We start from the raw sequence: 11,283 nt of genomic DNA on the forward strand, positions 1-11,283 counted from the left end.
GGCGGGGGGGCTCCTCCGGCCGCGGCTGCCGGCGTCAGCGGCCCCCGCCTATCGCGGCCGCCCGGCGGGGGACTCCGGCCAATCGCAGGGCCCGGGGCTCCCTACGTCATTTCCGCCCGCACTGCCGCCGCCTCCTCCACGCGTGGGTCGCCGGCGTTCCCTGGGAGACGCCCCCGCCGGAGCGAGCCAATGGACGTAGAGCGGGCGGGTGACGTCACCCTCCCCGCGGCCGCCCGAGTGCGCATGCTCCGGGCCTCCCCTCAGCCAGGGGGAGGCCGCCCAGTTGGGCGGGGCTGGGCCTCCGCCGCTTTATCCATCAATCAATCAGTCAATCAATCATATTTATTGAGCGGTTACTGTGTGCACATAGTAAGCGCTCAATAAATACGATTGATGATGATGATGTGCAGAGCACTGGACTGAGCGCTTGGGAAGTACAAGTTGGCAACATATAGAGACGGTCCCTACCCAACACTGGGCTCAATCAATCAGTCGTATTTATTGAGCGCTTACTGTGTGCAGAGCACTGTACTGAGCGCTTGGGAAGTACAAGTTGGCAACAACATCAACATCAATCGTATTTATTGAGCGCTCACTGTGTGCAGAGCACTGGACTGAGCGCTTGGGAAGTACAAGTTGGCAACAACATCAACATCAATCGTATTTATTGAGCGCTCACTGTGTGCAGAGCACTGGACTGAGCGCTTGGGAAGTACAAGTTGGCAACATCTAGAGACAGCCCCTACCCAACAGTGGGCTCAATCAATCAGTTGTATTTATTGAGCGCTTACTGTGTGCAGAGCACTGGACTGAGCGCTTGGGAAGTACAAGTTGGCAACAACATCAACATCAATCGTATTTATTGAGCGCTTACTGTGTGCAGAGCACTGCACTGAGTGCTTGGGAAGTACGAGTTGGCAACATATAAAGACAGCCCCTACCCAACAGTGGGCTCACAGTCTAAGAGGGGGAGACAGAGAACAAAACCAAACATCCTAACAAAATAAAATAAATAGAATAGATAGGTACAAGTAAAATAAATAGATAAATGAATAGAGTAATAAATATGTACAAACATATATACAGGTGCTGTGGGGAAGGGGAGGAGGTAAGATGGGGGGATGGAGAGGGGGACGAGGGGGAGAGGAAGGAAGGGGCTGAGTGTGGGAAGGCCTCCTGGAGGAGGTGAGCTCTCAGCAGGGCCTTGAAGGGAGGAAGAGGGCTAGCTTGGCGGATGGGCAGAGGGAGGGAGGGCATTCCAGGCCCGGGGGAGGACGTGGGCCAGAATAGATATGTACAAGTAAAATAAATAAATAAATAGAGTAATAAATATGTACAAACGTATATACAGGTGCTGTGGGGAAGGGAAGGAGGTAAGATGGGGGGGGATGGAGAGGGGGAGAGGAAGGAAGGGGCTGAGTGTGGGAAGGCCTCCTGGAGGAGGTGAGCTCTCAGTAGGGCCTTGAAGGGAGGAAGAGGGCGAGCTTGGCGGATGGGCGGAGGGAGGGAGGGCATTCCAGGCCCGGGGGAGGACGGGGGCCGGGGGTCGATTTGAGACCGTTTGTGTGGCTGATGGTTTCTGCTAGGTGGCACCACTACACCGCTCTGTCGCGGCCTTCTGCATGAACTAGTACTATTTATGGCATTCCCTAAGCGCTTACTATGTGCCCGGCACTGTACTAAGCGCAGGGGAATTGTACTTCCCAAGCGCCTAGTGCAGTGCTCTGCGCACAGTAAGCGCTCAATAAATACGATTGAATGAATGAGTCAGAGGCTCTACCTCCTCCTCCTCATCAATCGTATTTACTGAGCGCTTACTGTGTGCAGAGCACTGTACTAAGTGCTTGGGAAGTCCAAGTTGGCAACATACAGAGACAGTCCCTACCCAACAGTGGGCTCACAGTCCAAAAGGGGGAGACGGAGAACAAAACCAAACATACTAACAAAATAAAATGAATAGAAAAGATATGTACAAGTAAAATAAATAAATAAATAGAGTAATCATCATCATCATCATCAATCATATTTATTGAGCGCTTACTATGTGCAGAGCACTGTACTAAGCGCTTGGGAAGTACAAATTGGCAACATATAGAGACAGTCCCTACCCAACAGTGGGCTCACAGTCTAAAAGGGGGAGACAGAGAACAAAACCAAACATGCTAACAAAATAAAATAAATAGAATAGATAGGTACAAGTAAAATAAATAAATAAATAAATAGAGTAATAAATATGTACAAACATATATACATATATACAGGTGCTGGGGGGAAGGGAAGGAGGTAAGACTCCTTCCCCTCCCCACAGCACCTGTATATATGTTTGTACAGATTCTCTATGTGTTGCCGACTTGGACTTCCCAGGCGCTTAGTACAGTGATCTGCACACAGGAAGCGCTCAATAAATATGATTGAATGAATGACTGTCCACATGTTTTGTTGTCTGTCTCTCCCTTCTAGACTGTGAGCCCGTTGTTGGGTAGGGACCGTCTCTATGTGTTGCCAACTTGGACTTCCCAAGCGCTTAGTACAGTGCTCTGCACACAGTAAGTGCTCAATAAATACGATTGAATGAATGAATTTATTACTCTATTTTACTTGTACATATTTATTATTCTATTTATTTTGTTAATGATGTGCCTCTAGCTTTATTTCTATTTATTCTGACAACACCAGTCCACATGTTTTGTTTTGTTATCTGTCTCTCCCTTCTCGACTGTGAGCCCGTTGCTGGGTAGGGACTGTCTCTATATGTTGCCAACCTGTACTTCCCAAGCGCTTAGTACAGTGCTCTGCACACAGTAAGCGCTCAATAAATACAATTGAATGAATGAATAATCCCGGCTCCGCCACTTGTCAGCTGTGTGACTTTCGGCAAATCACTTAACTTCTCTGGGCCTCAGTTCCCTCATCTGTAAAATAGCGATTGACTGTGAGCCCCACGTGGGGCAACCTGATCTCCTTGTGTCCTCCCCAGTGCTTAGAACAGTGCTTTGCACATAGTAAGTGCTTAACAAATGCCATCATTATTATTATTATTATAAGACTAAGAAACAGGACACTAGCCCTTAGCGATTTGCACACAGAAAGCAAATTATGATCCACTTGACAAGGATGAGTAGTACTAGTCATCCAGTGTTCTAGACTTATTCATGAAGTATTCTAGAGAAGCAGCATGGCCTAATGGCTAGCACACAAGCCTGGGAGTCAGAAGGACTTGGGTTCTAATTCTGGCTCTGCCACTTATCTGCTGTGTGACCTTGGGTTACTCACTCCACTTCTCTGTGCCCCAGTTACCTCGTCTGTAAAATGGGGATTAAGACCGAACCCCATGTGGGACATGGATTGCGTCCAACCTGATTAGCTCGGATCTATCCCGGCGCTTAATACAGTGTCCGGCATGTAGAAAACGCTTAGCAGATAGCATTAAAAAATTCCAGAAGAAGAGATCGATGGGGATCTAAAGAATTTAAAGATCTTTGGGTGGGCGTACTGTTGGCGTTATCGTAGCGTGATGTAGGACACACACAAGGATGTTCTCCGGGAAGGAAGCGAGGGACAGGAATAATCTTCCTCATTTTTTCGGATGGGAAACTCGAAGCCCAGGGAGGCTTCAAGTCAAGCAGTGAATTAGGAGCAGGAGTGAAGGGACCCTGTCGCTGATTACCGAGTGGTGAAGAGGGAAAAAGAGAGTTTTAGTTACCGTGATTTTCTCCTGCATTTTGTCTTTCTAGTGTGCAGAGAATTCTTGGACAGATTCTACAACTCCTTACTATCCAAAGACATCCGCTTCTCCCCGGACATCACAGAAACGGAGCTGATTGGTATGTGCTTGGCGGCCAAAGGAAAAGAAAACCCCCTAGTAGGATGATCATCTACCTTTCAGTTGGTCTGGGATTTTGATGAGAGGCACGTGGTCAATCCTTGTTCCCAGTTCTCTGATTTCAGTGGGATTTGTGTGCCTGGCTCCGAGGTCCTTAACTTGGGCAACCTAAAAAGAAAATAACAACCTCTTAAACTCACAGTCTTAGATCAATCAGTGATAATAATAATAATAATGGCATTTATTAAGCGCTTACTATGTGCCAAGCACTGTTCTAAGCACTGGGAGGTTACAAGGTGGTCAGGTTGCCCTTCGGGGGGCTCACAGTCTTAATCCCCATTTTACGGATGAGGTAACTGAGGCACAGAGAGTAATAAGAATAATAATGATGGCATTTACTAATTTATTATTTATTTTATTATTATTGGTATTCATTCATTCATTCATTCAATTGCATTTATTGAGCGCTTACTGTGTGCAGAGCACTGTACTAAGCGCTTGGGAAGTACAAGTTGGCAACATATAGAGATGGTCCCTACCCAACGGCGGGCTCACAGTCTAGAAGGGGGAGACAGACAACAAAACAAAACATATTAACAAAATAAAATAAATAGAATAGTAAGTGCTTAACAAATACCATACAAAAACAGACTTTCTCTCCTCCGTCAGGAGAAATGTGGTTCTGTGGCATGAGACGGTGAAGGTCAGAAATCCCTGGTATAATTTCAAAGCAAACGCAGACTATAGGCTCGGATCATTTTCCTAGCAGTGATTTGTCACGGTCACACATCTGGGGCTGCATCAGAACTTGTGAGAACAAAACTTTCTGCTTGTGTCTGCTTCTTTCCACCAGTAGCCTTGGGAAACCAATCAAGATCTATAGGATAGATATCATCTGGAAGCTTGACTCCTAGAACGGTCTCATTAGTTAACAAGTTCCATTTCACTATCTGATGATCATCACTACATGAATATAATTCTTCAGCTGTAGTCCATCCTACACATTTGGTTCTTTTAGAAGTGATATCTTCAATCTCATTGTTTCTCCAACTCCCGGTTTCAATCGTCCTTAATAAATGTCGTTAGGTTGCCTTTCCTCCCGCTCCCGGGCGGCGGGCGATTTATTGAACGCTTACTGTGTGCGGAGCACTGTACTAAGCGCTTGGGAGAACACATCAGATGAGACTCTCTAGACTGGAAGCTCATTGTGGGCAGGGAGCGTGTCTGCTAATTCTGCTGTATTGCACTCTCCCAAATGCTTAGTACGGTGCTCTGCACACAGCAACCGTTTGTGGTGTAGTGGATAGAGCACGGGCCTAGGAGTCAGAAGGTCATGAGTTCTAATTCTGACTGCCACGTGTCTGCTGTGTGACCTTGGGCAAGTCACTTTACTTCTCTGCGCCTCAGTTATCTCATCTGAAAATGAGGATTGAGACTGTGAGCCCCACTTGGAACAGGGGACTGTGTCCAACCCAATTTGGGATAATGAAGGTTGTGAATATTCCTTCCCCCAGTCTTTACTTCCCGTTCATCTTCATCCAATCCGGCTTCTCTCATTAGGTGTTCGGTATAACAGATAAAGCGATAAGATACATCCTTGTCTTACACCTTTATTAATGGGAAACCAATCAGTTTCTCCGTGTACTGTTCTTATTGTAGCCTTCTGTGTGTCATACAGGGTCTGTATTAATGCAGTTAAGTGGTCTGGTATGCCCTTTCCATTCTAATAGGGTTAGAAACCCCAGGATATTAGAAAGTGAGAGACACAACAGGAGTTCAGTCAATCAACCAGTCAGTCACTCAGTGGTATTTTTTGAGCACTTTCTAGGTGCAGAGCCTTATGTTAAGCGCTTGGGAGAATACAGCACGACAGAGTTGGGAGACGTGTTCCCTGCACAGTGAGTTCATCCCTCAGCCTAATGAGAGAAATTGTCTTCTGCACAGGCAGACAGACCAGCTCCCAAACCTCATGGGGCCTGGACCCCATCCAGGGCCGAGAAATCGGCAGCGCGGACGTAATCTGCAATGAGGGAAAAACATCCACCAAGCGGCAGGTTCATCCCGGAAACCCGCTGAAGTCATGAAGGGCTTGCTCAGGGGACAGTCAGACATACAGTGCTTTAATCCTTTATGACTTGCTAGCACATGAGAGTCGTGCCTATGTTGACACCGTAGTAAACACTTAACAAACACCATTATTATTGTTTGTATTATTAATAATAGTAATAAAAGTTGTGATGGTTCCACTCAGCGCAGTGACGGGTGGTCACATTTATCCTAAAGGAGAGTGAAGTTACAAGTCGGTGGGTGCGGAAGATCGTGTTACACCAGTCGCTCTGGGGTTGAGCAGTGTTCCTTCTGTGCAAATTGGGCTCTGACTCATTTTAATACAAGTGCAGATTTCTGTTCAAAATCAGGAATCCCATTTTCATCTTTAAATACATGTCATTTGGTTTGTGTGCACGTGTGTGTGTGTGTGTGTGTGTGTGTGTATCTTTCAGAAAGGTAGTTGGACTTAGAATCAGTCTATCTATCGAGGATCTATCGAGGATGAGGGAAGCTGAGCTGAAAAGGATTTTGGACGGCTGCGGGGAAGCATGCGTGGCCTGCGTGAAACAAGCAGACTTTGTGAACCTGATCAAAGAGCTGGCCCCCAAGTACACAGCCACAAGCCCCCGATCGGAACATGGAGTCACCCTGGTAGGAAGCAAGGGCTTTGGCCTGCCAGGCTGCCGAGGAAGACTGGGGGTGGAAGTGTCCAAAAGGACATGAAACAACTGGACTGTATTGGTCATTTCCGACTGGAGAGGGACCCTCGGTTTGCAGCTCACTCTTGGGTCCTGGCAGTGGATTTTAGAGGGGTGTCCTCTGCCTCTATAGACAAACATTAGTAATTGTACTGGTGCCTTAAGTTTAATATGTTACCTTTCTTCCAGAGAGCTCAAAGTGCCCTGCCTGTTTTCTCACAACTTGCTAGTAAGGGTCAGGGAATAAAATCATTGTTCTGTTTTAGAGGTGGAAAATATATCATCAATCGTATTTATTGAGCGCTTACTGTGTGCAGAGCATGACTTTATGCATTCATTTCTGTTTACTGAGTGGCTCCTGCATGCAAGAGCACTGTTCTATGCTTTTGAAAGAATACAGAAGGAATAAAAAGTAGTCCCTTTTTTCATGAACTTACCGTCTAATAGGAGAACAAGACACAAAGTGGGGAAACAGATGGGAAAACTTGATACAATCGGTAACGGCCAAAGTAAGCCAACACATGAATAAATAAATGGGACAAATACACCGGTCTTTGTGGAAGCGCTAAGGGTGGCTGGCAAGCTGATGTGGTCAGGGGAGCTAGAGAGTCTTTGGGGAAGACCTTCTGAGGGAGGCGACTCTTCAGAAGAGTTTGGAGGTGGAGAGGGAGTGAGTCGTTCGGAGGAATTGAAGGGGGAGGGAATTTCAGCCCAAACAAAGGACATGAGCAGTGGGTGAGAGCCCGAGAGTTGAGAAAAAGGGTGGTTTGAAGGATCTCACTTGGGAGAAACCAAGGGGATCACCATAATGAGTCAGTAATGGGTCGGGTCGCCAAGGACTTCAATCAATCACTGGTATTTACTGAGCACTTACTGTGTGCAGAACATTGTACTAAACCCCTGGAAGAATATAATAAACAAGAAAACAGACATTCTGCCCTCAAAGAGTGTGCATTTTCCCTTAGACAAGACCAACATTTTACCTCCTTTGTTCCCTTTATCATTATCACAACCCCAACCCTAATTCATATGCAGAAGTTCAGTTCTTTGGTTCACTTACCTTTTTTTGTTTTCAACCTCTCCGTAGTTTTTCCCTGGGTCTTGGTCACAGCAGCCCTAAGAGACGAAATCCATGTTTGCCACCCAGGTGAATGGAAAGAAATCTCCAGAGAAAATGTGATCTGGTGAGATTCTCAGTGTGATAGGTAGATCAGATAAATAAAAGCAGATAAGGTAAGATTAGATAAAGGCAGCTTGCCCTTGGGGCAGTCCTGAAACCCTGTGTTTCCAGCTGAATCAGTCTCCTAGACTTTCTGCCGCCCACGTTCAGAATTCCAAATTAGCTGGAGGTTATTTCTGACAGAAAGCCCCGGGTGCATCTTCAGGCCACGAAGGGAGCCAAGCCTAATGCTAGGTAGCTAATTCTTGGGTGGTGTAATAAGCGCCTTGATGCAAATTCAAGATAATGGAGGTGTACAAACAGCTCATTACATTTTTTCATACCAGCGTAAAGACAACACACCCTCCAAAGAACTCCCCAAGCATTTGGTAATTATTAGTTGGTTCATAGCAAAAAGACCTTTTCAAATATTGAACCTGGTGGGACTTTTTCAGTTTCTCCTGTACTTAAGCAAGAGATCTTTTGGGGATCCGTGCAGCAATTTAATTAAGCAGTCTTCCCATTGTCAAGAGAGGCTGGTGGAAGGACATTTGTCTAGTGAATCCATCCCAGTACCAAAAATCTCCAGATACAATTAAACACCCTGGGATATAATTAAATTCCCTAGCGAGTCCTTAGTTCTCTGGAGCTTTTATAACATCCTTTGTAGTTCTGCTCCAAGCCTCAGTTCTTCCCAGTAAACTCGCTTTAACAGAAAGACACCCACAGGATCTGGAAGACAGGAAAGTCAAGCCACTCATTTGGAATTTGTTTCTGATTCTCCTTAAAAAATATTGAGACTAATTTGTACTGTTAACGGGATGCTAATTTTTTTTCTTTTGGCAACAACCGTTTTACAATTACCAGAGCAATTTTTGTTTTGAAAGATTGAAGGAGTCGTCACAATGACAGAAGAGTGATTTAACATTTTAAGGCAGAAGTACTAAAATGGGAAACGAAGTGCTCTCATCAGTGGAAAATAATTTTATTTTTATTTTGAGCCCTGGTCTCTTAAAAATGAATACTGTAGTTTTTGAAGATTGGCTCCTAAAGTGAAAATTTCATAGTGTCAGCTCAGATTTATTGGGGGTTTAAGTTTATGTTCGGGCAGAATTTTCCATGAGAGTTTCATTAATCTGTCCTACAGGGATGATGTCCCATAGGTCATGAGAAGCACTGTGGCCTAGTGGAGAAAGCACGTGCCTGGGAGTCAAAGAGGATTGGGTTCTAATCCTGTTCCACCACTTGCCTGCTCTGTGACCTTGAGCAAGTCACCTAACTTCTCTGTGCCTCAGTTTCCTCATCTGTAAAAGAGGGATTAAGTCACACTCCCTCTACTTGAACTGAGCCCCGAATGGGACAGGGACTGTGTCCAGTCTGAAATATCTACTTTAATGCTGGTGCAGTGCTTGGCAATAGTAAGTACTTAACAAATACCGTAATTATTATCTAAACCTGTTTGGTAGTTGTGGAGATGGGACTTTCCCTAGCTTTCTTTAGGAAAATCATCCAAGTCCCAGATTTTACTGTTGATATATTTTTCCTGTTGCCAGCCTAAATTTATGTTTGGTTAGTGTTTTCCCCATAATTCCCAGCTACATCCCCTCTGAGTCCCCTAAATAACTCCTTCCTTTCTATATACAGTTTTCAAATCACCAAGTCCCGCTGAACACATATCATTCCCTCCAGCCCTGTTGGTTGCTATCTGCATGCTTTTTAGACACACATTTCCTTAAATCTATTTCCTGTGTCCCTTGGGCAGAATCTCTAAAAACAAGGCTTTCAATAAGACGAAAGTCAGCTCATGTCCGAGATGGAGGCTGGAGGGCCTTCTGACAGAGCAGATCTAGAAAACTGGACTTGTCCAGTAGTCGGAAAAGGACCCCATGTTCATTAATGGGTGACTTCCAGAACCCGATTAAATTTCAAGAATCTAAAATAAGATGTGTAATTGAGCCATTCAGAACTAGTAAGTATTGCAAGCACTTGTTTTCAGAAATATCTTTATCTCCAGGGACTCTAATCTTGATGTTTGAGTATAATCATATTCAACAGCTAATGTCCCATAAATAAAGAGTGCTGAGTTTTTTTTGTGGTATTTGTTAAGCACTAAGCACCAGGGTAGATAAAAGCTAATCAGCTTGTATGCAGTCCATGTCCCATATGGGGCTCACAGTCTTAGCCCCTATTTACAGATGAGGTAACTGAGGCACAGTGAAATGATTTGCCTAGGGTCACGCATCAGACAAGCGGCAGAGCCGGGATTAGAACCCAGGTCCTTTTGACTCCCATGCTCTTTCCACTAGGCCACGTTGCTTCTCTTCCTTGCTGTTCCCTTTAGAGTAAGCCTGGCTTTTGTTGGAGTGGAGAGCAGTAAAATATTTAGAGAGGCAGGATCAGGGCAGCCCAATTTTGACCAGAGTCATTTTCTTACTTTAGTTTGAAGGTAGAGGAAACTTCCTTGGCCTTTCTTATCAACAAGGCCAAAATGACACTAAACCCTTTCAGAAGGTTAGAAGCTTTCTCAGTCACGTTTCTGTCGGTGAAGGTTTTAGGTGCTTTTATTGATGGGGAAAACTATACTATTCTTCCTCTTTGTAGTCACTTTAAAAAATCCCTTTTGATAGTATGTTCTTGATTCCTAAGTAAACAGGACCCTGTTCCCCTGTGAAGAGACTAAAAGGTAAGTTTCTTCTAGAAAGAAAAAGAGATTACAATAACTCACACTCTGTGATTCTGGACCATGAGGCCTCTTTTGAGAATGCAAAACACTCAATTCTTTTCTGGAATCATCTTCACAACAATTAGTCATTTCTTTGATTTGAGCTCTTAATAAGTACTTAGGTTGTGGTTCTCTGGGACACCTGGATAGGCATCACCTCAGCTGTAATTATTGTATCTTATCCTTTGAGGAAGGCAAGCAGCGTAGCCTAATGGAAAGAGGACCATCTTGGATATCACGGGACCTGGGATCTAATCCCGGCCCTGCAACTGCCAGCAGAGACCTTGGGCAAGTGAGACCTTGGGCAAATCACTTCATTTCTCTGTGAGTTGGTTTCCTCAACTATAAAGTGGGGATTAAATACCTGTTCTCCCTCTTACTTATACTGCAGGCCACATGTGGTATAGGGACTGTGTTCAACTTGATTAACTCAGAGCTTGACACATACTGAGTGCTTAACATACCTTTTTTTTTAAAAAAAAAAGGCAGAAAGGACTGTCCCATTTCACCAATGAGGACACTCAAGCAGAGGGAGAGCCGGGTTCATCTTTTTCTAATTTTAACAATTTCAAGTTCTAACTACGGTGCTCTGCACACAGTATTTTTATTGATGTTGATGATTATACTATTGGAAACTTTATCTGCTATAAGAAAATGAATGATTTAAGTGATGGATCAACAGTGGGTTAATATCTGAATGCTCCCATGAAAGTGGCACTTGAGTAAGAGTGGCCCCCCGTCCTTTCCTCTGACCAATCCTCATTCCCTGGGAGATGGAAAAAAATCTGCCTTTTTATGGAATTCATTAAGCACTCACTATCTGCCAGGCACT

The sequence above is a fragment of the Tachyglossus aculeatus genome (genome assembly GCF_015852505.1).
Source record: "Tachyglossus aculeatus isolate mTacAcu1 chromosome 12 unlocalized genomic scaffold, mTacAcu1.pri SUPER_6_unloc_1, whole genome shotgun sequence".
NCBI lineage: Eukaryota > Metazoa > Chordata > Mammalia > Monotremata > Tachyglossidae > Tachyglossus > Tachyglossus aculeatus.